The following is a 24,515-nucleotide window of genomic DNA, read 5'->3' as shown; positions in this document are numbered from 1 at the left end:
TTTTCTCCGAAACGATAAGAAACGTGAAGAAAAGAGGTTGTCGTCTTGTAAGGAAACGTCTGCACTAGTTTACAACATAGTGAGTAAATTAATCTGAGTGGATGCTATCACGTAATCAGTTCCAGGACGCAACAATTTTGTAAAGGAAAATAAACAATACTTTGCAAAAGGCACAAATGGGATATACTTCTGATGTGGGGGGAGAGGTAAAGCTAATGTTTAACGAAATGGAAAGAACTCCGCGATCATATAATAGACCACACAAACGTTCCACGAACGCAATGAGTGACTTCGTTTTTCAGCAATATCTATTTCTTCGCCCCACCCCAGTCTAAACTAATATTGAATAAATAATGTAATAGAGGTAACGCATTGTATTTGTACAACACAGTGTCCGCATTTGTGAACCTGCGAAACATCAACTTCGGATTGATTCGGACCTAGTTTTCGTTGAATAAGCAGAATTTAAGAGCCATGAATAAAATGCACAATCACATACCCTCCCCATAAAGGTATCAATAACATTATATTACACCTCTGTAAAACCTTGTTTCAAGTTTGCTTCCATTTGGTAAAGTGAGGTACCTGTCATGCAAATCTGAGCAAAATATCAAGGTTTTCTCTCAAACCCAGAACTTTGTTTTCTTTTTAACTGGTGATATCTGTTTTTCAACCATTGTAATGGATAGAATGCGTACAGTAAAATAATAGGTTGTTTTAAAATTTAGGATCAATCTAAAGAAAAATTAAAACGATGTGTCTCTTTATATATGAGTAGATATAATATGACTACAAAGACGCATACTGGTGACATCTGTTTTTCAACCATTATAATGGATAGATTGCGTACAATATAATAATAGGTTGTTTAAAATTTAGGATCAATCGAAAGAGACTTAAAACGTTATTTCTCATTATATATGAGTAGATAAGATATGACTTCAAATTAATGCGGAAAATTGTAAATATAAAATTGATACAATTGCCATATGAGTTACATGAACGATGCAAAACCTTAAATAAACGGAAAATATATTAATATATTGAAAACATATTTCTCGGTTATAAGAATGAATACCTTTTATCAGGTTAGTTATAAATAGTATGTACTAGGACACATTACATAAATACTTTAACTTCTGCATAATGTGTATCAGCTTTCATTATAACATCTTGTACTTTTGTGAATTAATAGTGTACAGGGAGGTAGACGATGTATATTGGGCCATTTCCTTTCAAATTAAATGGTGTCCATTGGACCATCCTTTTTCAAGCCAAGATGAAACTCTATAATCGCAATCTAAATATAACAAGGAAGAATATAATATAACAGGAAGATATAAATACAGAAAAAAAACCATACAAATAAATACAGTTTGGAATCGGCACACCTTCTTTTGAGTTATGTATTTCCTCAATGCATTTGAGACCATGAACACTTCGAGTTGATCCTGCTTTTGTAAGTGTGTGTGTGATTTGGACTGTTAACGTTGCTTTAAGAACTTTTCAGTCCTATTTATACGATGTCCACATTGTGGCAGTTTACGGTGATGTCTCGTACTGGAGCATCATGATGCAGGAATGTAGCATGATGTCCCACTCAGTCACATTATCCTGACACCAGGCCGACCAGTCCTAACACTAAACTTATATAGCTGAGCGTCTAGCGAGGCAGATGATAGTAACATTTTTATAAGTCTTTGTTATCACTCGGCTGGGGTTCGAACCCGCTACTCCCTGCACCAGAGGCGGACGCACTAAGCAATAGGCCACCTGAGATATATCCTATTTTTATAAACTGGCTATATCTTTCATGAATTTACACGCAAGAAACGAAAGAAGAACTCGGTAAATTTTGATCCATTTTTAGTATGTGCTCCCTTTCTAGAAATTAACGTTCGTGTTAACAAGTACCAGGGCCGTAGAGAGCGATAATGGGCCATGGGGTACGTAACATCCTGACCTCTCATATTTCTTGTTCAAATAAAGATTATCTCATGAAATTTTAAAAGTTTTGTTCAGCAAATGCCTCCCTATATCCCCAGGCCACGGGGATATATCCCTGGTCAGCCCTCCCCCCTTTGTCGGCCCTGACTATTACTCGATCTGACGTAAGTTATTTAGTTAAAACACATACGAGACGCCCATATTAGATTTGATGTATATACATACGTATATGTGTGCGTTTTTGCGAAAACTCATTTTGGAGTCAAGATACTATATACCAGTAATTCTATTGGCAATTTATATCGACTCATTTCGGGGATAGATCTTTAATTTATGAATACGCAGTAGATAGAATCACAAATTAAGCCACATTCGGACATGAAAAATGCAAAATATCTGTAAAATATAAATGAATACATATATTTTGGAATAATCACACCTTCTTCTCAGGCATCAACACATCGGGTGGACCATACTAACGTTACTCTCAATAACGGACATTAAGTTTCAGTAATAAACAATGCCACACAATTTCCGTTTTTCATCTCATCCTCTGTGTACATATTTATAAAATTCTTCATCTTGAAAATACTTACTTACCCTAAAACACGTTCCGAAAGTTAGATTTGTGAAGTATAAGAAACAAAAGACAAACCCAGATTGAAAAAGAGAAAGGAAAAGAAAAGGCTAATCATAACCTCCAAACCTACAACTCGCACCTTTACAAAATACCTTAAGTTGCGCGCGCCTCCTGTATAGCGGTATGATTCAGGTGATATGTAATGCCACGCCTCCTGAATGCAGGTATAATTCAGGTGGTAGGTAATGCCACGCCTCCTGTATGCCGTTATAATTCAGGCGGTATGTAATGCCTCGTCGATACATTAATTTATGCCGTCTTTCATCACTTTAAAAACGAAAATAGTGTTAGAAATATACGTTCTGCTCCAATGCTATAATGCATCACAACACACAAGCACACGTACACACACGCATACACACATTCGTAAGGTCTAAAATTTGCAGCAACCGAGGAACCTAAAACAATAGAAATTTTGGAATAATTATCGTGCAGGTAACTAGTATTGGATTCATTTTGTTTCGACAAAATTTGTCATGCTACATTCTTATTAACACAATTTATCCAGTCTTTGAAAGTTTCTAGGTCCACAACTGTGTCTAAAGGCAAATTTTAAGTAACCACATACAAAAAAAAAAATTACAGTTCTTGTCAGATCAGTTTTGATTCTCCATCTATATAGAATCGAACTAGGATTCGCGGGTTATGTCATCCATCGCAATCAATGCACATGCCATTACATCAACTGTCCGTAACGGTGAAATCGTAAAATATTAAACCTGGTAATATTATGTCTAGCAGCAGAGACACTGAGCCCACCAACTATTTCGTTTCAACAGAACCCTTATCGAAAACATTTCTGATAGAAGGTCTTATTTCACAAAATAAACCCTCTATTCAGAAAACTATGATGACTAAATCCTCTTTTCTGGCTAGAAGGGTTATTTCATGAAAAATAACTCACTATAAAAAGTATTTCTTGACCGGGGTTACGTCGACGAACTTCTCGTGGGGCTCAGTCTCTCTGCTGCTAGCTATGTAAATATGTTTAATCCTAAAAGGATTTCTATTTAAAAATTATATCCAACCCAACTCGATACCGTGTCCGAGGATCATGTATGTTTATCGTCACAAATCCGTGTGGTTTTCGTTGAGCATGACTAAAGAAATTTCTGAATTTATTAAAGTCCATGTCACCGCCGCACCAAGTTCGATGAATATTTTGTAACGTGTGTGCGTCAACACCGTTAAACACTGCAAGAACGTTACAGTTATCTCTGATCACTTTCGGAATTTGTGTATACCGTTGAGTTACATATATCACATCAACGTTTTTGTGCCTGCCGCGGGAAAATATTTTGGCAGGATTTAATTGTTTGTCCAACATGATGTCGTCATACACGACTAAATTATTAATCGATCCATCGATATCATCGATACTCGGTGCTTCACTGATATCAGTTATAAAATTAATAACATCTTCGTCGTTTATCGACTTTGCACTTTCGTTAAAATCTTTCAGCACTTGATAACACCGCTGATCTTCCACAGACGGGGCTATCAAATATAATTTATCCCACTTCATCCACTTCATTATTAAATTAAGTAACAACTGCGTCTTACCCGACCCAGATGGGCCTATAATAATCATTCGAATAGAATTTGGTAGCACTGAGTTATGTTTGATTGGCTCTCGTCGCTTTGTCGCGGAAAAGTCAGTGATTTCCATTAGATATATCATAAAATAAATATGAATTTATATTGTGTGAAATGCCGAGCACATACCCCAACTGGGGATACAACAACAATTACAACAAAAAATAATCGACAAGCGCTTACAGGCAAGTGTGAACGATGCGGTATCAAAAAATTTAGATTTATAAAAAAAACGAGGCGGTGACATCGCAGCCAAGTTAGGAAAATTACCAGGAACACCGTGGGCTAAATACCCAGGAGAAAAACATCTTCCAGGATATAATTACTGTGGTCCAGGAACCCGACTTGATATCAGACTTGATGATCAGGATCAACCAAAACCCGGTGAGTATCCGATAAACGCTATTGATAAGGCGTGTCATGCTCATGATGTAGCTTACCGAAGCAAGGATTTGCAACAGCGCCATCTCGCGGACGTGAAATTAATTCACGTGTTAAATGCCATCCCTGATAAATCTTTCAAGGAGAGGTTAGCATCCTGGTTAGTAAAATCCGCAATGAAATCTAAACTTGTATTAGGCGCTGGGTAATTAATAGAAATGCAAGCATTTCCAATGGAGTCGATTTATTATTCCCCAAGCGGATACTGGAGAGGTAACGCAGCAATTAGTAAACTTGCCAGTGCAGCAAAAGTTACGTCGGTTACTGCCAAAAATTGGTTATCCCGACAGGCAATATGGCAAATTTATCTACCACGCCCTAAACAAATCAACTTTGCACATTTCGATGTTAGTGTGCCAAATGAGGTTCATCAAGCTGATATATTATTTCTACCACATGATACTATCCGAAGACGCACATACAAGTACGCGCTAACCATAGTTGATGTTGCCAGTAGATACAAAGATGCTGAACCGTTAACGACTAAAACAGCATCTGAGGTTGCTTCTGCGTTTGAAAGAATTTATCGTCGAGGACCTCTGCGATGGCCAAATTTATTACAAGTTGATCCTGGCAAAGAATTTCAAGGTGCAGTATCATCGTTGATGAAACAACATAACGTCACCATACGACGAGGACACACTGAAATTCACCGTGATCAGGCAATTGTTGAGCGATTCAATCGAACACTTGCTGAGCGGTTATTTGGATATCAATATGCGAAGGAATTTATTCAGGATACGAGATCGCGCGAATGGGTTGCAAGATTACCAAGCGTGATAACTGCGCTAAATAATGAAATAACTCGAACAACCAACATGAAACCTTTCATCGCGATCACGAAAAAAAATATACCACTACAACGAAAGAAAGAAAAACAGCAAATACTGGGTAATGTTACTGTAAGATATTTATATGAACCAGGTGAACTTGAAGGTGGTAAACGAAGAGCGACTGATCCCATGTGGAGTGTTACCACACATAAGATATCCACCGTGACAAGATCCACTGGCAGACCAGCAATCCATAGATTAGATTCAACTGCTCCTCAACGCGGATTCATCCGTGAGCAACTTCAGGTAATTCCCGAGGACACACAATTGCCGCCAAAATCACTGAAGTGACTTAACTAGCGCTGGCACCCCGACGTCGATTACACTCAAGACAGGTCAACATGATATTATCACGTGTATGGCCGCGACTGTTATCTTTTCTGTCTACGGTAAATTGTCTTGAATTTTTATTCGAATACTGCCATAGCATTATACAATTACAGCTCGCACAGTGATTATTCTGCTGTTGTTTCAACGCGTTAATAAATTCAACATAAGATCAAAATCGCGATTATTTTTTTTGTCACTCTGTTTGTAACCGGCGAGTTTTTTTCTTATTACACCATCATCGCTGTTGTTTTCATTATTAATTTTATCAGCATTTGAATCTTCCAAGACAATTCTTCGCAGTTGAGATATTCTTCTCACTCTGGACACCGCTAGGTAAACTAAGTTCGACCATTCGATTCGATCATCAACGATCCAGACAGTTGTATCAGAGATAGTCAGTCCTTGAGAACAATGAATGGTCATTGCGTATCCTAGCGTCCACGGAGATTTATTCATCGCTAGTGCATCCTCGACAGCATCGATGTCAACTAGCACAATATCATTCAGTACTAAATTCTGTTTCTCTGTCTTTCCTGGAATATCAACATCTATATTTTGTAACCGCGTATCAGCTGGTCAATAACATAACGGCGTTGGCAGCATTGGAAACCTTTTTTTTGCAACCGAAATAGCTGTTGTTGAAGTGTGTCTCTGACTATCTTTCTACATGCCACTATCAAATCGTCTGGTTTCCACACGCGTAAAAAGTCACTCATCGAAGTTTCAGGAATCATCTCGCGCATGATTTCACATTGATTTTTATTCGGTTGTAGCCTGATTAGTGTTTTAAATTCTTTCAGCGTTGCATCAAGTGCTCGGTAATCATCAGACACTTCTTTGTAATAATCAACAAAATTCCTCAGCCAATCATGAGGAGATGCGCCGACAAACGGAGGTGGTTGACCGTGATCGCCGCACATAATCACTGCAGTATTTTTCGTTAGCAGCCAATCAAGAAATGTTTTTAACGTTTCCAGCGATACCGTACATATCTCATCCCAAATTATTATATCATTGATATATTTTGTTCCCATTCGACCTGACGTCCATACACCGCCGATGTATTTTAAAAAGCTGTGATAAGTACAAGAATTGACTCCTCGCTGTTTCATCTCCCTGGCAAGTCTGTGTGTAGGTGTTAGCACAATCATATCTGAATTTCGAAATAATTAAATCGCTCGAGTTGTTTTACCAGACCCGCCCGGCCCGTTTAAATAAACAGTTTTATGTCTGGTGATTGGATCATACACAGATGGTGCGGAAGATATTTCTGGCATCTCGGATTTATAATAATCATCCTCGATTGCAACATCAGCGGATTCACAATACTCGTGTACCATCTCCGCTTTTATTCTCCACGAGCTCCATTCATCTCCGCCGCAGAATTTCATTATATCGGTCAGTGATTCTGAATATTTTTTATTGATATAAAATGAATCTGTTGCAACTCTGACTGCCATACCAGTATGGTATGGGTCAGGAAATCGATTTACCATCGATAACAAATTTATAGAAACAAAAGCCAGCATTGAAGATCTCAAATGTGTGTATTGAGGCGATTCTCCGTCGATATAACTTACAATTGTGCCCAACTTTTTCCCGTCGAACAAGAACACACCCTCCCTGTTACAAAATATGTCTCTGGCAACCGCGTCGGCGATTATAAAATCCAATTCAGCTTCATCGATAATCAAAAGCGAGTGATGCATTTTATGATCAAATGCTGCACCCTGAGTAAATTTACCGATTATTCTTCGTCCAAGATCTTTCGCTGTGCTTTCACTGATTTTGAGTCTAATCTTGAGAATTTCAGGAGCTCCTTCGCGGATAGCATCAATAGGAGTTTCTGGACGTGCTTGTGTCCATTCTTCGATAACTTCATCGAGAGTTACACGTTCTGGTGTTGGTAACCAAACTGAGGTCTGCGGTCGATAACATATGATTGCTTCACTGACGGTCAACGATACCAGCATGCCGCTGTCAAGCATATATCGCAATAACACTATTGGTACCCAGCGCTTTTCAACGAAGTGTCTGCCAAACCAAACATAACAAATCGGATGAAGTCCCGAGGCGAATTCAAACGAAGTCACACGAGCAAATCCTGTCAAATCAAAATCGGGTAAACTGCCGTTTACGGCGACTCGTGTCATCGAGTTCGTGGGATGTCCGAATCGCTTAAAGTATTCGCGGCACTCGCCGTTCCCGAGAAAGCTTCCTGGGTAGCAGGCAATCATATCCACGGAAATCATATCCAGGTAGTCATATCGGGTATTCCACAACCCGCCATGACCATACTCGACACAACTTAATTGTATATCTGAAAGAAACTGACTTCGGGTTGGTCTCCACGAATTTCTTTCTCTGGCGGCGTGAGCGGCAACACTTGGAACTGTAAAACAATTAACCAATAACTGCTCTTCGCTAGCATTTCTCATATACGTTTTTGCGAGTTTTTTCGTTTCCTGGTGCAACGATTCCGTTCTGTATAATTCTCCGTTGGGTCTCACAAATTGATTATAGTTGCCATCTTCAGAGCTCCTAAATAGCCACACCAACACAGGATCGGTTTTACTCAGCGCGTAAATAACCTCGTATATGTTTCCGCGATAAAACTTGACAACACGATCTCGTGGGAATATTGTAACCGCATCAGTCCACGAGTGCGAATTATGATCAATAATTGCAATCGGTGATCCTGACTTTTTATAATGCTTCGAATTATATAATATTTCCCCGGTTAGTGTTTTTACTGTTATTGAACATTTTAATTTACTTGATAGCGCAGCAACATCATTTATTGTTGCCCCGGTATTCTTAACCGATTCACCCCATGATGTTATTTTTTCACGTGGCAAATCGGTTAAACCGTTTCCTCGTTTTGCGTTTTTAAAATGTTCCATTACTCGCTCGGCTACACAATTCAACACCGTCGAAGTTTTCATCGGGGTGAGTTTATCAATTTTTGTTTTTTTTACCGGATATATTCCATAAATGACTGCGGTTACAGGATACGATCGAGCGTAATATGATATATCAATCCCGGTCAGCATTCCTGGTTTGGAATCTTTACTTAACAAAGCGGTCTTTCCGTTAGCAAGAACAGGGTCAAGTTTGTCACGGATAATCCACTCATCGGAATCTACTTTCACGATAAATTTTATTCTGAAAAAATATTTCTTTTTACCCTGATGAAAATCAATATAATCAATAATTGTTTTTGCTCGGGCATCAGTCATTGTAGCATCGATGATGACCTCATCACCGAAGAAGAGTTCGTCAATGATATTGACCTTGTTAATATAGCGGATAATTTTAAATGTCGACCATACATGAGATGCGCCGTCGTCGCGCAATTCTTTGTTACCCTCGTTGATAATATTAAACAGATCAGTTAGATGCCGTCGTCGTGGATCCGGGTTTAGCCTGTCAAGATCGAATCTACCGGTGCCAACTGCGGATAATTTCGAAAATACTGTCATATTACATTTAAGACAAATATTTAAATAAAAAATATTGTATATACAAATGAATAAGTGCAAGTGGTTAAAGGTTGGATCTGTAACAGTCTGTGGTAAGTCCTGCAGAAAGGAATTCTGCGGTGAACATATACAGAGCATCAAACGAGGAAGCACAGGACCTATTCCCTGCCTGCGCTTTGGCATTGGTGTCAGAGGTAAAACACAATTATGTGCGGGGTGCGGGGGAAAACGATACCGGGAACTCAAGCGATATTACAATGAAAAAAATAACGGAGACGCGCTAAAATCCGAAAGTGATTATATAACTAGGTTTTCAAACAAATTATAAATTAGACAAATATATTATAGTATAAATGAATCAAGAATTTGTTCGGCATCCTATCATTAAAAATTATGAAGCATCACGTGAGGGAATAGTGAGACACTGTAGGTTGAAAAAACCAGTTGGTACTGTTAGTAATGCTGGTTATTTAATGTTTAGGGCTGGGGGTAAAAACTATTATATTCACAGGGCCGTGTTCGAGTGTTTTCACGGAGAGATCAACAAAGGTCTTGTAATTGATCATATTGATAATAATAAACTTAATAATAATTTATCCAATCTGAGAGCTGTGACGCAGATTGAAAATTGCAAGGCTGGTAATACTGGCCGTAACAATAAAAGAGCCAGGAAGGTTGTTTCCATAAATTTAAATACAAATGAAGAAATAATATTTCAATCGATATATGCAGCTGGCAAGCATTTTGGTATTTGTGCGCCCTCAGTACAAAAAGTTGCAGAAAATATTACCAAATCAGCTCTGTCAAAAAAGTATAATAATCAGAAAATTATATTTCGTTATTGTTAGGTAATTTACTGTAATCGAGAGAATTTTCCAACGGAGATAACTCTGCAGCGACTGTGTGAAAGTCAATGATACAATTATTTCCCCGTTGTCACCTTGACTTGTCAAGGATGACAGCGCGCTATAACACTTTACAGGTGCGAGCAGACGATTTTCTGCACAAGGAAGTAAATAACTACCTGTATAAATTTCACAGGTACATCAGTAATTTTTAAACCCTGTATTATCAGATTGGAAAGTGGCACAATGGTGACGCTATCAAATGTCACGTTCGAATCCTCGTTACGGACATATTATTCGACGGGCCCGATTTATAGGGTTTTTATAATAGATGGGGGGTCGAACCCCAACGAAGTTGCACAACTTTCTCCGTTATCGCCCCGTTCCGGAGTAATCTTTTATCCCAAAACAGGGTTGATTTCAGGGGTAGTGGTGCAACTTCGTTGGATGTAGAATATAAGCCCGCATCTGTCTGTGTTGTCTATATGTTTGTACCGTCCTAGGATAAGTTATATGTGTGTACCGTCCTAGGATAAGTTAGAATTAAGTTATATGTTTGTGTACCGTCCTAGGATAAGTTATATATACAATTGTAAAATACAACTGCTGTAAATAGCATCTACTGCTGTAAATAGCTTCTACTGCAAATATTGTGAATACTATATGTTTGTGCCGTCCCTAGGATAAGTTAGAATTAAGTACTAGGATAAGTTATGTGTTATGTGTTGTCCCCATATGAGCCTTGCTAGCATATCAAAAGGTAAGCTAGGAGGTTCACAAATGGGGAATGTCTCGTCGTTCGCAAACACACCTTCTGGGCTTTCTAGACTGTTATTTGGCAGTTTAGGAGCTCATATGGGGTAGTGTTTCCGCTCCCTCCTGAGTTTGGTAGCCTATCATATGATAAGCTAGAAGCTCAAGGAGATGTGATGTTTTTTTATTTTAAAGATATAAAAATATACATCAATATGAATCGAGAAAATATCAATAATGTGATTGATGCTATTTAAAAAATTTAGAAAAACAAGGATTTAATATATTACTAAATGTTGAAACTATTCTGTCAGATTTTGAATCATTATACGAAACTAAATGCGCATGGCGTTATATTCTTCCTGCTCAATATCGATTCATAAAGATGATCCAAAATAATTTGTATAAATCGCTGGCCAGCGTAGCGGAGGCACAAATAAATAAATTTGTTCCACTATCTCGTGCAATCGAAAAGATCAGGCTGGCACTGGCAGCTGAGTAAGAAACAAAGAAGATAATAAATAATCGGGTCAGAAAATTGAAACATTGCATGTCCCTTGATGAAATCAAGGATGAAGTCAATGATAGCTTCGTCACGGATGACGAAGTCATTCACGAGGAAGCAAATACCTCATCTTGATTGCATTTTACTTGGAAGTGAAATCGGGTACCTAGAAGTGAAATCGAAAGTTCAAAAAAGTAATATTTTTTTTTTACTGTCCAAATTATGCAACTGTCCGCGGTTGTTGATTTTCATAGCAAAATACCCTATCAAATCCGTGACTTTGGTCTGTTTTATTAATTTTTACTAGCAATTACCCTATCAAATCCGTGACTTTGGTCTGTTTTGTTAATTTTTACTAGCAAATACCCTATCAAATCCAATGAAATGGACACTTTCCTTGGTTTTTACTAGCAATTACCCTATCAAATCTATGACTTTGGTCTGTTGCAGAAAAATACTATAATAAAAAATAAAATCCCGCAGAGGAACTAATTATTATGTGAAATTTATGCAAAACTGCATGATTTTCACTGGTTTTTATAGCAATTACCCTATCAAATCCGTGACTTTGGACGATTTCTCTGATTTTTACTAGCAATTACCCTATCAAATCCGTGACTTTGGACGATTTCTCTGATTTTTACTAGCAAATACCCTATCAAATCTATGACTTTGGTCTGTTTCTCTGATTTTTACTAGCAAATACCCTATGAAAATCAGCGAAATTGTCAGTGGTAAAAAAATATATACAAAGTAAAATATTTTCAAAGACATTTTTAAAAATCCTAAAGGATGAAAATATCTTCGATATTTCTACTGCAGTATCTTATCGAGATGATCCCGTGAAATGCACGAGTGAACATAATTGAGGATTTGGTCTGCGTCACAATTAATCATCGTGATATTGTTTTCGCGGAATTGCTTCAGCTGAAAATCTGTCAGCAAAAAATCATCATTGCCGTACTTATCGATGATTATTTTAACATAACCCGGTAAATGATTTCCGGTAAATATTTTTCGGATGAATTCTTCAAGCGCGCGCTTGTCAACGATGGAACATTTCACGTGCTGATACATACTATATTTTTTTTAATCATTTAATATAATTTATTACGACAGTGCTGTCGCTGATTGTGATGTCTCTGGAAACGCTAGCGTTTCCCACAGTGCTATCATCGTCGTCGTTGTCACTGTCAATAAAATCACTGTCAGAGAGATCTTCATCTTCATCACTGACAATAAAATCACTGTCGTCGGAAACACTTTGTGTTTCTACGCTAGCGTCAGAACTGTCAGAGAGATTTTCATCATCATACTTCTGGTAATTCGAAGATTTTTTGGACATTATTATGATATGATATTATTAATTGAAAGTCTTAAGATGGAAATCGTTTCTGAAATTCTTCGAATTTCCATTGAAAGTCCTTTAGGATTTCACCAGCAGATTAATACTAATTGTTTCATTTCGTAGGTCCAAAAGTCTACCCTGTTGGTCAGTGACTTTAAAATTCATTGTTGTCAGCGTTGGACTCAAACACCGCAGAAATACTGGATTAATTGGCTCTTGTACAATCAAAAATCCAGGTGGTTCTCTAGGAGTAAATGAGTATAGTATAAACCCTTGCTGGGCTTGATCTGATACTGTTGTGTCTATGTTGTAACTACCGTCGATTGCGTCACATACAAGATTGACCGCGACGACATCAGTGATATTTACGATGCCCGGAGAAATATGTCTGCCATCGCTCGCTGTAGAATTATCGTGTCTGAGGATAACGGGTTCTGGTAGTGTTTTTTTCCATTGTGCAAGTATGTCATCGAAGTAGTCATCGACGATATCAGTAACGTATTTTCGTAAGATGACCGGGGAAACATATCCTGGTAATTTAAAATTCGGTAGTTCAGCTTCGGTCAGCGAGTACTTATTCAGAAATTTTTGTGTATCGGGGGATATGCTGCCGATTACTGCCTGAACCACGTGCTTGTTAATATATTCCATATCTGAGGCAAGTTGATTTAATATCTCAATTTGTTTAATAATTTCTCTGCGTGAACCTGTCACCGAGGATATATGTTCTTGGAGGTGTTGCCGTAGATACCCTCGGTGCGTTCCATGCGCGTCATTAATACCTTTCAGGTGCTCAACGATGTCGTTTAGATACATAGTAACTCCAACACGCACCCACCCTGCGTCGTCTTCACGAGTAAAATTAAACACAATATCGACACCGCGCGCGACAGGAAAAATCTTACCTTGTAAATTATCCCTGCGTATCTCATCAAGACGTTGTTTGTATTGCGGTGTAATTGTGTGATATGACTGCGCGTCAGTTACGTAATCAGACTTTTCGGGTGCTGGTAGTATCGGTGCTGTCTGCGGTGGATTTTCAGGCCATCCTAATACTTTTCTGATTGAACTGTTATAAATGTCTACGGCGTAACCCGGCGTTGAGATTTCGATGATCGTGGACAACGTTGGCTCGTGTGCTGATATATTGATCTTTGAGTCTTTTCAGGTGACACGCTTCATTTGACGCTGTATTTCTTTGTTGATTTCTTCGATCTGATAACTCCCAGTGGGTAACGCAATGACGTTCCAATCTGGTGTGCCGTCAGGTTTATTCTGATATGAAAATACAAATGAATTATTCGGCGATTGTCCGTGAAATGATGTCGACCTGATGTTGGGCCAACTATGATATACTCGTAATTGTGCCAACGCGATTTCGCTTACTGGAATTGCAGTTGGAAAATTAATATTAAACTCTGGCTGCGTCGAAGATATTGTTATCATTGATGTTTTTACCGGAGCTGTATTCGCGGCTATCTCTTGAAGTATCTCCGTCATTATTTATCTTCATCGTTTTCAAATTAAAATTCCTTGTGCGCTCGTAATCGTTGTATGCTGCTGCGATCAGCGTGAATTCGGAATCGGATATAACTGTATCGTCAAGGCTGGATGATATCAACGAGGACAATTTCGAGTAGGTGCTCGTGGCCGCGTTGTTTAACTTTTCATATTCGTATAATTTTGTTATCGCGCACGAGGATATTTTTTTTTGCAATTATATTAGCAACTCCTGCAATCGTCGTTGATGCTAAAATTGTGATTTTAATCGCGATTGCAGTTGTCACTGGTGTCAGCGCTGATAATAACACACCCGTGGATGCAACTACCGCGGATACCGAATACACTATTGTGTCTAGCACGGTTACACGCCGTTTGTATTTTTTTATTTTTGTTGCGCATTTGTCAATAGTGTTTTTTAGCGTTGATTGCCATTCGCGTACCTGATCGTATCTATATTGCTGAGCGTCTAATCACTCTGTCATTAGTGTTGTCGTTGATGCTGATTTCATTTTATTAATTTATGCGGTAACCAATTGAGGTGTTTCTGCGACGAATTCCAAACACCACCAGTAAGATGTTGCGGTTAATTTCCTGTCTGCGGTTTCCAGTATAAATATTTCTTCGGTCCCGCTGTTTAATATTACAGTTACAACCCCGGAAAACCTGTCGGTGGAATGACGCCATGGAAACGTTGTGAAGATTTCAAATTTAGCGGCGGAAAACACAGACAACCTGTGCACGCCAGTGGCTGTTGCTGTATATTTGATAGTATTATTTTGTCGGGACCATGTTGTGAATCCAGATGATACCGTGTATACGATGTTCGTGATATGCCCGGGGGTAACTCCAGTGGGGACTTTAATCAAACTGGTTTTGTTAACGATCTCAGGAATTCCCGATACGATATCCTGCTGTGTTTCTGTGATCGTGTCAATGTCGGTCTTGATTTCAGAAAGTGTCATGTCGATGACTGGAGGAGCCCCAAAGAACTTATCAATGGACTCATCAGCTTTTCTAAAGTTTCTACGGAGATTTGTAAACGCTTTTATGTGATCATCATACTCAGCCCGCAACGTAGTTAGTTTACCGTCAACGGCGTCCACATATTTTTGTTGGTGGCATCTTCGGGACCTTCCGGATCTCTTAAAACGGTTATTTTGTTACCGTTCATACTGAGTTCACCTGTCATTGTATCACCGGTCTTCGCTACATGGGCTAGTGTAAGTTTTTGCATATCATCTCGGAGAGCTGCAATTGATATCGACGAATCTCTGCCGCTGTCAGTGAATACAACGATGTTGTCCGTGACAGCTCCAAGAACTCTGCGAATTATGTCATTCCACTTAATGTTACTGGTTCTTAATTTGCCGTGTCGGTCTTGAAAAATTACAACCTCATCTGGGTCTACTCCAGATAGATTCAAAAGATCATCAATTTCATCTTTGGTCGCATACTTTGATAAATCGATATCTTTTTTTTCTTCCCTTGTTCTGCTTGATCTTCCGTAAATATCAACCATTATTAGTTATGGGGTTGTTTAAATTTGGAAATCACATCTGTGGTGTATTCATGCACGACTTTGTGAGGAGAACTCGCTAATTTTGAGATTGCATCAAGAACATTTAATGCTTCAAGACCGCATATCGGAGAATCAATCAGTGTTTGTGTTGGCAGCGTTGACTGCTAAACTGGAATGTTGAAAAATATTTGGACGTACCTGAAAAACTCAACTGGCGGTGCTAAACCGTACGAGTCAAAATAGATAATTCCACGTGGATCGATCGCGTAAGCAACCCAGTGAGTTCCAGGACCTTCCTTGTTGTCGAGATTAATAATTCCTGTTTCTGGATTATTCGGTCGTGCTGGTAATTGATCTCGCATAAAGACGCCTCTGAAGTTCTTTATACGTAATTGTTTAACAGCATCAAGTAAATCAAAATTGGACATCGGTGTGAAAACACTTAAAACCTTTTTGGGTACCATGACGCCGGAGTTCCCGGTAGTCTTAGACCGGATCCCTTTTTTTTGTATCCTTGCCCAGTGGCTTTCTTTAGTGCCATTCCAGCAGCGGTTCCAACTGCTCCTAACGCGGGTGCTTTTGCGACTGCGGGAGCAGCAGCAGCTATCAGTACTGGTATCGCGGCGAGAAGAGGAAATATACCTCATTTTTTAACCATATCTTTGACCGCAGCCGGAGAAAGATCAAGTCGAACTCCAGTCGCTGATTGTTTCGCTTTATTGAAATGGTTTAGCTGAGTTTTAGTTAGTGACAGTTTGTTTGGACCACCCGTTATTTGATCATGTTTCAGTGTTATTGTTACCCAACATATGCTCGCGTTCTTCGATTGTAATTTCTTCGCCTGACCAGGAGTCAGAGTGACATTAACATGATTGTATGACATTTTATTTAATACGAGATTGATCTAATTGACATGTTTTTAAAAACTACATATTTTCTACTGGGGCATCGATGACTCTCATTCGGCCGCCAGCACCTTCAAGCAAAATTGCTTTATCGGAAAGTATGACCGCGACGGCTCTGTAATTAGCTATAGCTGCTCCCTCTGCTACGGGTCTATTCACGGTAGCCCGAAAGTGAATATCAACGACAGACTGTCTGGTTAGATCAAGATGCTCCAGCGAGAAGTAATAGATTGGATAATGAGAGATAAAATCCAACTGTGATATTTGCAAACCAGTGTCGATATTTAGATCACGCGATAGATATTTTGTCAAACGATGATATGCACGTGCAACATGGTTGTTATCAAAATTTAACATTATATTCTCGGACGGTTCTTGATGTTCGTTTATTTTCAGAGAAACGTCAGTGATACCAAGTTGATCAAATATCATATGCGAACGTGTTTGATCATTTACTCGTGCATTATTTTGAAGAACAATGAAAATATGTCGCGGCGCTGAAACCCCCTGCTGTGATGCTATATGCCATGTGAATAAACCATTGATGGTACTTTGAATACTATCTGTGGTTGTTGTAAGCCACGATAGCAGCGTTTTACCACCTTGATCCATAAAAGAAAGCAGTCGCTGTTCTTCAGTAATTGCAGGAGCCATTACCGGCATCCACAGTGATAGTTTTGTTATTAATACTTTACCAGCATCACCATCACCAGCACCAGCTTCTCGCCATAGCGCATCATTATCGTTGGCTTTTCTAACAAGTACGACTGTATGTTTTGCTCCGAAAATTACCTTTCTGACATCTCGGCAAAATCCAAAGATATGCGACAGCGGAATCGCACAAGAAATTTTTTTACTATCTCCCCTCAACATAAATTTACGCATTGCAAAACCTAAATTGTAATGGTCGGTAGGTTTAACAACCATATCTTCGAGCTCAGCAGCAGCAGGATTAGGATGAGCACGATTTACTGGTCATCTAATAATAAACTGATCACTGACAGGAGAATCAGAATCATCCTTGGCAAACATCATTGATGGACCGGCTGATCTTGTATAATCATCAGTATATCTTGCCAGACCAATTATTGTTGTAGCAACATCGACATCCTTCTGAATCGATTCAATATTTTTTCCATCAATCATGTAGGTAGCACTATCAAACAAGGCCATAATTCCGTTATTGACAAAACCGACTTTAAATGCAGCCGCGTAGTCTGTGTTATCTGTTTTTTTTTTTTAATTTCACCTTCTACTTCAATAAACGCTTCAGCGGGCAGGAAATATCTACTTGTATCCTGAACCTGAAGTTCAATTCGTCCTCGTCTGTTTGGCTCTCGTGCGTCATAAGAGTAATACTGATAATCACGCACTGATTCATTTTTGAGAACCGGTTCGTTTATGTCGAATGCTGGGTCGGATTGACGTTTGAACATTTTATTGTAAAAGTTATCGTCTAAAACGAAGACCACTTCCCACGACCAAACTTGTGTTTATTTGTTCAGGAATTTCGTTGACTAGCGCGGCTAGCTTTTGATTTGCGGCTTTATTTATTACTTTACTGACATCCTCTGACATGTCTGCGGTGGCTGGTAATTTTACCGGCGGAGGTTTTCTACGTATCAGTCGTGCTAGTCTATCCTTGACTACCGTGAATGCTTTACCGGCAGCGCTACCAGCAGCGCTAATAGCTTTATCTTTAATAACATCAATGGCTTTCATCGATAATTGTTTTGCGATCGGTATTGCTTTAGGTGCCATTCTCGTAAATAAACCCTGAACAACATCGCCGAATCCGTCTCCATAAGTCATTCTGTATACAGGTATTCGTGAATTTATCATCCTGACCATGACTGGTCTACGATGAGAAGTGTGTACTATCATTTTATTTAATTGTTATTTCTCTAATCGCTGTCGACGAGTTCATCAATAAGTTTTCGATAGATGTGAGTATCCATGATACCACGTTGAAATAGTCGCTGACAGATATCTGCGGCTTCATTAATTATTTCCGGAGAGTTATTTCCGGCTCGTTTTCCTCCGATGAGAACTTCTAACCGTGATACATCATTGAGAATATTACCAGGGCAGGGAATACAACCCGATCCAGTTTTAGGTTCCAGCACCCCAAGATCTTCAAGAACATCTCTTTCTTCCGGAACCTCTTCTACTTCTAGAGCAGAGTAATATGACGCTGGTCTCTCTTTTTTAGGTCTTCCACGTCGTTTAGGTTGTTGTTGTTGTTCAGGCAGTGGTTGATGTTTCTGTGCTGTAACTTTCTTTCGCTCGCTTTTCTCTTTTTTCGCTTGTTTTTCTGCTTCCTTTTTATCTTGTAATTCTTTATTATACCCAATTATACCTGTTTTTGTAAAATTATAAGTATTATCATTTTTAGATATTCGGGAAAGGCCTTGATTTATTTTATACACATAATCAGCCCACTCAGCTTGAGATATACCTGTAGCAGCTTCTGGTTTTAGAAATTTATGTCCGCGATGAAAATTATCAACAATCCAAACAGAAAACTGTTTAAGTTCCTCTACGTTACTCAGTGGAATATTTCTTATTTCGTTGATGCCATCTTCGGTAAATTTTTTAATAAATGTTTCCTTGATAGTTGCAAGTGGACCTACTGCACCTGGATCAGCTGCGGCTGCTACTTGTTGTTCACTAAGTTGTTCTATTGCTTGAAGCAAACCTTGCTCTGGTTTTCCACCCTCGATTGCAACCTCCTCGGGAGTTCTTCCTTTGATAGCAGTTAAAACCTTTCCAGTGAATGCAGTGATAGGTTTAAATAATTCCCCTGTGGTCTCTGCGAAACCTTCCTGAATTTGCTGTCTCACTTGTAATTTTTCTCTGACACTATCTCGCACAGGAAGAAATTTTTTATTGCTTCTAGTCGCTCTCGAACTAGTCTAGCAGAATGTGCTTCTCCAATGTTAGCCATTATTGTTAACTTAAATTTTTAATTCCACTGATGCACTATTTAGTTAAAAAATATTCTCGCTGAGAGCAGCAGAGAGACTGAGCCCCACGAGAAGTTCGTCGACGTAACCCCGGTCAAGAAATAATTTTTATAGTGAGTTATTTTTCATGAAATAACCCTTCTAGCCAGAAAAGAGGATTTAGTCATCATAGTTTTCTGAATAGAGGGTTTATTTTGTGAAATAAGACCTTCTATCAGAAATATTTTCGATAAGGGTTCTGTTGAAACGAAATAGTTGGTGGGCTCAATCTCTCTGCTGCTTGTCTCCATAAATAATTTCGGTTCATGCTACATGCACTGACAGCATGTTGGGCTCGATGTGGTCGAATGGTGCATATTTACCTCTCTGTAAAGGTCTGCGAAAAGCGAGGAACACGCGTTATGAAAGTCACGATGACTTTCACAGGCTCGGTGGAACCTCAGTATTTGAGATTTATCAATGCTCTTGAACCTATGCCGTGGATAAAATCTATTTTGTATGCACCATTGGAAGATTATCAATTTTGTTGAAATATACTTTAGTGTCCAGATTATCTCCCTTTGAATACGCTATTTCCCTTACATTTGTTACATCTAAGAAGTAAACACTTTCTTTACCAAGTTTACTTTTAATCTTGAATGGTGGTTGTATGTTCATCAAAATGTCAAGATTATTTCCCTTTGAATAAGTTATTTCCCTTACATTTTTTACATGTAAAAAGCATAGACTTTCTTTACTAAGTTTACCTTTAATCTTAATTCATGAAGGGTGACTATATATTCATCTTAATCTAGTTAAGTTCTTCTTTAGAGTGGATTCCAATGAAGAAATCATGATTAGAACAGCGTAGGTTGACGGTCTTAACAAATAACTATGTACAAACAGTCAATGCTTATTCAAGATTTTTATAAAATGACGGGTCAACAAGGAAAGATAAATGATTGATGTTCAGTACCGCACGGTGCAGTACATATCCAAATGTGTGATTTTGTTTTAAGCGCCTTTATTGTGAAATTCTCATGAAAGGAACTAATTGTCTGTTATGGAACAATTTCGAAAGAGTCATTCTTGTTTGGATGCATTTTGTCGTGGCTGTGAAAGCAGTGTGCTGGAAGCACATATGTAAAGTAAGTGTGAGATATGGTTGGAAACTACTTTTTGATTGACGCGGAAATGACAATATGATCCCGGCAGGTTTTGATTAACTTTTAAACTAACTATGCTGGGAAACATCGATATGTTTTGGCGCGTGTAATGAGCAATAAATGGCCATGTTACCACTAGGAATTCTAACTTGATTGTAATGTTTGCGTTCAGCATGGATAAATGTAAGTATTAGAATATATAAGTTATTGCTTCTTTCTAGTTTCCATTATTTAACTTCTGATTTTACATTGCTCCTTTCAGTCAAACATGAAACATTCATGGATTTCTCATTTCTTTGTTCCAATGTTGATTTCATCAAGATGGTCTTAAAACTTTGAATGAGGAATGCGCTTGATGTTTTAGAAATTAAATTTGTTTTAAAGACAGCTATTTAACTTGCCATAGCATTTCAAGACTTCCTGCACTTACATCAGTAAATTTATCTCCTATTATTGGAACATACAAAAAGTAGTTGAGACTCGTTATTATTTACCAAGAACCATAAATACGTAATTCAGCCTGGATAAGTCAGCTATTGCACAATACTTGGGCGCAAACTAACATCAGTTCAACTTGTATTGAAACCATGTAAATGATCAATACAGGTTGGTTCTCGTACACGTTTAGAGCTCATTTATATCGACATCAAAGAGAGAAGTTAATAATAATAATAATAATAATAATGTCCAACAGACGATAAAAACCGTACACAGTACGATTATTTATTTTCAGCCATTTGCGGCCGTTTGTAATGGGAGTCATATTATTTTCACACTGCAAGGAATTAAAATCTTAATAACAGTTCAGAAGAATTAGATACTATTAGTAGAGGCAAGTCAAGAGTCAGGTGCAAGTCAAACATTTTAGACAAAACAATGTTTTGCTAGGTTTCTTTTCGTTTAGTAGTGTTTGGGTTTATTAAAGCCCAAATATGCTTCCTCTCAAGTAGAGATATAATCTGGATTAACATAAATACGCGTCTTTGATATCTTAAAGTAACGACTTTAACATGGGGACAAGAGTGATCGATCTATAAAAAAGCGATAAGGCAATAAGGTGATAAGAACAGGTTTTGTCATATTTTTTGTATTTTTAAAATTATATTTTATAGTTTATCCGTAGCTACTTAAGTGCCCAATGCCATAAGAACTTGTGACTATAAAAAGTTTAATGCACTTTCCTGCATTTCGCAAGAGCTTCGAGTCAAGAAAATCACACTGGAAATACTACATTAGCTGTCACTGTATATATATCTTTATCTAGCTACGGAACGTGCGCGCTCATATTAAACACTGTTAAAGCGTTCAAATTCGGAGTTTCTCGGCTATATCTGCGAGACAAATATATCCCTGAAATGTATGTCAGTACAATAATTTACAGTAAAAAGATACATTTTCGTCGCCAGATATGTCTTCCCAATTGTTTCTGTTTTTTATTGAGCTTGCAAAAACTTTTTAAAAAAAAAAAAAAAAAAAAAAAGAAGAAAAGCATATAACAGGATCCAACGACGGTGTTTATATTGGAAAGTAAACATTTGTTTAGAACTAAATATTTCTTTTCTTCAGACATTAATATAATTATACTCATACGTCCTAGAAAGGATTGGATTGACTGCATAATAAACAATAAAGTAAATACATGCTACAACAGTTCACCAATAATGGAGAAGGTCTTATAAAGTGTAAAGGCAGACTGAAATCAGAGCATGGCGATTCCATGCGAGCATTAGCTACGGAAGTGTTAACCTTGACATAACCTGGATTGACATAAACCCATAACGAATCTTCTGTTTGAAAACGATATAAGTACGCGATGTACTTGCATTAAAGAAAGGTAGATGTCGTAGACGGCCATCCGGGTGATTTGTGGATAACAGTTGAAGACACCGTATCAATCAGAAAGTAATTTCTAGCTGTTTATATACAGGTATGTCATCGCAATAAACGTCATCTAAAATATGCACTTCCGCTTTCAAATGTGAATACCTTATCCAAAATTTAATCAGTGTGGGAAACACATGATCATGGTAAGAATAAAATAAAATACAAGGAATTGAAAGAATCGTTAACTCTGCAGTTTGGTAACATATTACACAAGCAATCTATTCAAATATTTACTAAAAATTAGCTCAATCAGTCACGTGGAAAACCACTGGTGCATATATTTGGTATTCATGCATTTGCACCTTACTATATCAAACCACGATATTGTATAAGTACCATCACTAAGATAAAACCACTGCAATGGTTAATTTCTGTGATATTTACTATGATGGTTACACAGTATTCAACGAGACTTAGAATCCACGCCTGCCACAATTTTCCTTTCTCTTTCTAGAATGAAAAAACAACCCAAAATATTAAAATCAAAACAAAGAAAACAAAATTCACCCCACCCCCCAAAAAATCCCGCCCCCAAAACAAAAACAAAAATAAAATAAAATAAAAATAAAATATAAACTTCTGATTCGTGAATATATTCGAAAATGACGTTATAAATTACCAATGACCTGTTTGTTGGAAACAAAGGACAAAATGAATGCATTATCGTGTGCTACTCTCCTGCCCCCTGATCTCGGAACTATGCCATATACGGTCTTGTAATTAATTTTAAGTTTGTTAAAGTAATTAATTTCCTAAAAATTTATTCAATTAAATATTAAGATTGATTTGAGAGAAAGAAATTTAGAAATTACAGAGAATTTAATATTAAAAGAGAGTTACTAGCTGTGAATGATTTCATTCGTGTATGTTGCGTTTGTCTAAAGGTTTATTCTTGTGACGTTTAGAACCTTAGATATTTAGATACCATGAGCGAATAAGATATACGCATTTCGGAGACAAATACAACATATACTTAAAATACATGAGTATGCGACGAAGAGAATCGCAACATAAAATCTAAATTGTAAATTAGTAATGTGAAATAACAGCAAAATATCAATAATCAATTCATGAAATTAAATAAAAATCCAAAAGAAAAAAAGAAGAAATAAAAAACAATTGGGAATGTTTGAAACATTTACAGTTTTAAGAATACATGATCAGATTGGTATATTAAAAAAAAAAACATAAGATGGGCGGAAATAGGAACAAAAACAGAAAGGATGTAGAGGCAAAACGAAAAGGCAAAACATAACGTCATATTTGTCACCTACCGTTCACATCCAAATGTTTCTTATATCTTACACGAGAAAGGAGGAAAATGGGAGTCACTCGTAACCGTGAGCTTGCCCGCTGGTAGAATGCAAGTGGTAGGTAGTGTCCCAGTTAATATGCAGCAATTTTTTTTAGCCAATAGCATTATAGTTTACCGAGTAGTTATTGATCACTTATCGGAATAATTGACCAACAGTCTCCTATCTTTTTGAAAACGAAAATAGTACTAGAAATACATTTTTTATAACGGACTATTTTATGAACTTCAAATTGTGTGGCTCAGTTAATATGATTTTGCTTCTTCCAAGATTACACACACACACACACACATTCAACCCCCAAAATTCCAAATGACATCCATCAGATTAAACACTAACCACATACTGGAATGTAAAAAGAAGGAGATGTCGAGAAACTGCACCGTTAGTATCAACTAGAAGCCTTCTGTGGATTCCGGATTTCCGATCCATGTGACATGTTACACGAACTAACTAAAGCAAGATTTTCATTTTAAAGTTATGTTCGATATATAACTGCATAACCTCCAATAACGTAAAATGAAGTTCGTAATTAATACATTTCTCTTTTATTTCTCTGT

The 24,515-nt window shown here is 37.7% G+C and overlaps 1 protein-coding gene across 2 annotated transcripts in view; it reads right to left on the bottom strand.

Annotated features, from left to right (window-relative positions):
• LOC149792041 (transient receptor potential cation channel subfamily V member 3-like) overlaps positions 1–23,993 on the bottom strand; it is a 175,797-nt gene extending 151,804 nt beyond the window's left edge. For both annotated transcript variants that reach the window (XM_089970536.1, XM_089970539.1), the window contains exon 1: positions 23,917–23,993. The gene's annotated coding sequence lies outside the window, so the exon portion shown is untranslated. The remainder of the gene's footprint in view (positions 1–23,916) is intronic.
• Between the last annotated feature and the right edge of the window lie 522 nt (positions 23,994–24,515).

Source organism: Sinohyriopsis cumingii, chromosome 9, assembly GCF_028554795.1.
Source record: "Sinohyriopsis cumingii isolate HCF-2022 chromosome 9, ASM2855479v2, whole genome shotgun sequence".
Classification (NCBI taxonomy): Eukaryota; Metazoa; Mollusca; class Bivalvia; order Unionida; family Unionidae; genus Sinohyriopsis; species Sinohyriopsis cumingii.
The sequence above is the reverse complement of the archived record's forward strand: the minus strand, read 5'-3'. Positions and strand labels throughout refer to the sequence as shown.